The sequence below is a fragment of the Coenobita brevimanus genome, unplaced genomic scaffold (genome assembly GCF_032717465.1).
Source record: "Coenobita brevimanus isolate Jiangsu-jjx unplaced genomic scaffold, ASM3271746v2 jjx.HiC_scaffold_3119, whole genome shotgun sequence".
NCBI classification, from domain to species: domain Eukaryota; kingdom Metazoa; phylum Arthropoda; class Malacostraca; order Decapoda; family Coenobitidae; genus Coenobita; species Coenobita brevimanus.
The window spans coordinates 1-5,000 of NW_027644113.1; positions in this window are offsets into that span (position 1 = coordinate 1).

Genomic DNA, 5,000 nt, shown 5'->3' on the forward strand with positions numbered 1-5,000 from the left:
CATTAACAGTAGCCTGATTTCAGTAAACAATGTCTCAAAAAACAGAGCTGGTAAGATACTTTAAGACACGTGAGAATTAAATACAAAATATATGATAAATCATGTTATAATGCTGTTCAGTTATTAACCCCATACCATTCTACCCCTGTGGAAAAAAAGAAAAAAAAATTAATTTGAAAATAACCAAAAATATGAAAAGGACAATCTCCAACCCATGTACAGTAGTGGTGCATGTATTTAAGTGCTGTGGGGTGTGTGAGGATAACAGCAGTCTAGTGTATTGTCGGTCTACTGCCTTCCGTTCATCACTAACTTGTTTTTGATTAGGGTCAGTGCCTTGCTTGTCAGTTTCCACTGATCCAGCTACAGTCACTTTGTCGAGTACTGAACAAACTCTATGCTCACCTAAACCATGAACACTGATTGACAAACATCATAAGTCACATTAGCATACCGGTACTCAACACAATAACTAATCGTACATGACTTGCCTGTTTTATGGCCCTTTACATGAGGCTGCTTCATAGCAACACTTTTCACATGACTGGCAAAGTAACTGGTCTGTCTGGTATAATCACTCATTGCCTAAAAAGCTGTAACTAGATCATTTACTTCATTCATTGCCCAAGTTGTTGAAGCAGCTGAGCCACACTTCCAAGAAGGACCAGTTTTCCTAGTTGGCTTTTCCTTTTTTATGCTATAACTCACGTATACATCCCCAGCATTTTGTTTTTGCTTGCCAACTGCATGTTTCCAAAAAGATGGATTACGTTTACACTTCGTGTTTTCACTTCTGCGTATGCTTAGGGACTTCCTGCTTGTTATCACTATGTTAGTCACTCATGTTGCAATGTAAATCACTGTAAATCTGAGGTGAAAATAATGTAATAAATCAAAAGCACGTGTGTGTGGCTTACAGTGTAAACAGACCACACCCATGAGCCAACACGCCCACAAAACACAGCTGCTGATTGGCTGTGAGTGTGACGTCATCATGAGACCCACTGCTCATTGGCGGCCTGGAGGAGTGCTTGCTGACACTTTATCTTTCTTCCGCTACACCTTTCCTTGGGAGACACACAGACCACGAGTACCAACCTGCAGCATGTTGAACAAGAATCCCCTTTGTTGTATAGGACTTTCAACCATGTTGTAAAGACGACCATGCTGTGAAGACGTTTCCACTGGATAGAAAAATGGCAGAGGAGTGTGTTGCGACCTAAAGCTTAATTTTAGATGTTTGGCACGTTTGTCATTATTCGACTAAATGCCACAAATACAGTTTGGTCATGCAATACAGTAGGGTTGCGTCAAGTGAAAACCTGTCGCATAATGGTTTATTGTATAGTGATGTTGATATAGGTTCAGTTGGGTAGTAGTAGTAGTAGTTGTAGTTGTTCCCTAGACAGTCTGGCTGAACAGTCCCGAGTCCCTAAGGAAGGCCACGGCTGAGACTGGGCTTTCCCACAGAGCTCTTAAGGAGCGTATGTTGTGTCGTTGGCGTAGGTGATTGTGTGCAATGCAGTCTTCCATAATGTGCTTCATAGTATGGGAAGCTGTGTTACATTCTGGACAGGCATCAGCGACGGAGTCATCCAGCCTCTTCTGATAACTCAAGAGGGCTAGATGATGCCCGCATCTCTGCCTGGCCAGGTGGACCTGTCCTCACGAGGGAGATAGGATTCAGAAGGGTGGATATCAGGAGGCCGTGCATGGTGCGGTGTGTTGTCTCTGAGTGACTGAATGGAGCGGAGAGTGATTTGAGAATGGATGTGCTTCTGGAAACTGGTCTGAGGTGGGCAAGGGGGGAGAGATGGCAGTATTTGTGTATGATATCATGTGCTGGTTGTTGTTTTGATGTTCCTTGGTGTGTGTGGATATTGTGCTATGTAGTGTAGTGGATGGTGTGGGTTTGTGGAGGCTGCAGTGAGAATTTGGGTGCCTCTCATGTCTAGATGATCCTTGACTTTGGGGACTTTGATTTCTTGGTGTAGGTGGTCTATGGGTATAGTAGCTGTGCAGCCCATGATTATTTTTAGTGCCTTGTTGTTGTAGTGTGTTTTAGTGAGGTTAGAAGCCTAAGCAGGGCTTGCATAATTCATCACTGAACGTATTTGGTGTTTGTTTACTGTGGTGGTGGTTTCTTTGTTGTGTCCAAATGTTGTATGGGCAAGTGACCTCAGTGCATTAAGTCTTGGTGTTAACTGATCTTTAATATTTGTGATGTGTTGTGTGAATGACATTGATGTGTGTTACACCAAGGATTTGTGTGTGTGTGTGTGTGTGTGTGTGTGTGTGGTTGGGGAGTGTTGTTTATGGTGAAGTGTGGAGTGTGACAATGTTCTGCTGTCCAGTTTGTGAGAAGGGTCACTGTAGAATTGACTGGGGCTATTTTGATCCTGTTTGTGGTGAACCATTCGTGTAGTGTGTTGAGGTAAGGTTGGAGGATGTGTGCAGCTGTGTTTGCATTTTGGTGTGTACATGTAAGTGTTAAGTTGTGCGCGTAGGAAGCTGTGTGTATTTGTGATGTGTGGGGCGTGGGTATGTCGTGCATGTATAGGTTAACCCCTACACCGCGGGCTTGTTTACCAATAACTTGCGTGTGCCGCGGGGTTATTTGGGCTCCGACAGACTCTCAAAAAATATTTGCCAAAAATCAGTTATTAGTCCTAGAATAATAAAATTACATATGCTTATGGCACATACCTTCAGCTTTCTCCTGGAATGATTGTTGAGCCTTCGTCGGTTACCGTAGGACTTGTGGAGACCTCTGAAGTAGGGTAACGAAGTCTCCACTTTACACTTCCCGACAACCCGTAATATGATTACCACAACCAGATACAAACACTATAAACACTATTCTACAATTTTCAAGTAGTTTGGGATCCATACTAAAAAAAAAAAAAACTTTGAAAGCAATGGAAATTACGAGCGCGTCTGATCGTCGCACTGGCACTAGTTCGCTCATGGTAGCCTGTCATTTATTATTCATAAAACCCCTCACACTTTATATTTCTATTACTATATAACACTTATATATATCTACAGTCTTTATCCATAAGTTTCCTTCAGTAGTATTAGTTTATTGTCACTGTAGGGATTCAATTTCTTTCAGTAAATTACGTAGCATTCACTTTCTCGTCCTGTATACTGGCATTGAGAGTGAATGTCACTTTCATCTTCACTCTCATAACTCATAGCATTCAGACATGCTAGAGTGAAACTTTCACTTTCATTACTCCTAGGGTATATACTCGTAATCTTATAACACTACTCATTAACATTTCTATTTACGTTCTCTATTTTATTTACGTTATTTACATTTCTATTTTATTTACACTGTGTTGTGCACTGTCACTTGAAATAACTTATAAAACTATTTTCCATTGTTCACGTATATTTACATTCATTACTTTCACTTGCTGTTTACACATTATTTACACATTATTTACAATTCCACTTGCACTGTTTTACTCAATAGAAAGATCATAGTCACTCTTTTATCAATTGTCAGCCCTTTACCTCTTTCCACACGAGGTTTAGTAGGGGGTAAAGGTCACAGAGCCATTTGCATGGGGGTGAAAAAAAGGCCTTGAAGTCAGCAAGATGAAACGTACGTCCTCTCACTTCGGAAGATGAGAGTAAACTGATAACGCAGGGGCAGCCTAGAGGCCTGCTTTAGGGGTTATTCAGAGTTACCAATATTACTTCTTGAAACAGCTAAGTCTAGCACTGATATGATTGGCAGGAAATCTAGACAATACATTATAAATCTGGTAGTTCCAGGTGAATGTAAATATTCTCCCTTCCCTCCTTACATGTATATTTATTACGAAAATAGATTAGAGGCCTACTTAGGAGATATATAATCAGAGCTACCAATGTTAAATCTTGAAACAGCTTTGTGTAGCACTGATATGATTGGCAGGAAATCTAGACAATACATTATAAATTAGGTAGTTCCAGGTGAATGTAAATATCATTTAGGCTTCTCCCTTCTCTCCTTACATGTATATTTATTACGAAAATAGATTATACGGCATATTTCAAGGGGAAAAAAACAGCGAAAATTAGCGAACGAGTGCACGTGAGGTGTTGTCAGGTGATAATTAGCCAATTCCAGGTGTATGGCACTCTCACTTACCTGATTTCTTACTTGTATATATTATTTGGTATAAGAATACGACATAGGGCTTATTTCAATGGATGAAATCAGTGAAAAATTCCAGGGAAGATTTACTTAGCGTAGCATGGCCGGGCAGGCGAGAGCATAGGGTAATGGAGGGGGGGTAGGGAGGGGAGTCAAGAACGGGGAGAAATGGCTAAATTGTCAACAATGGATGGGAGTACAGATGAGATTAGGAGTGCTGACTAGTGTTGGACATTGGCATTACTGATAGATGATACAAGCCCCCACTGGAAAGCCCGGGTGAATTCAAAATAACACAGAATCACAAAAGCGACGCCCCGCGGTATGATCCCTTGCCCCCAAGCGTCACGAAAGTGACGCCCCGCGGTTAAGGGGTTAAAGAGACTAGGGGACAAAACAGATCCTTGGAGGACGCCATTTGTGAAGTTTCTGATGTTTGAAGATTGACCGGCAAATGTTACATGTGCACATCTGCCTGCTAAATAGCTTGTCAGCCATCTTTTTGTGTTAGTGTGCATGTTTGTGTTGAATATTTTGTTTGTGAGGTTGTGGCTGGGGATGGCATCAAAAGCTTTGCTAATGTCTAGTGTGACTTGGAGTGTTCTGTGTGATGGGCTGGGTGAATTCATGCCATCTAAAACTCTGTGTAAGGTCTGTAAGAAGAGTGTTTATGGAGTGTAGTGGCCTACAACCATGTTGTGATGGGGCTAGGGGGGTGTGAGGTGTAACTATAGTAGTGGTGCACGACTCTGAGGTTGTTATTATCGTACCCTGGCAACCTACCCATCAACAATGCGTCTGATTTCGTGTATGAGGCGTGTGATTCGTGTATAATATGTTCGTGTATAAT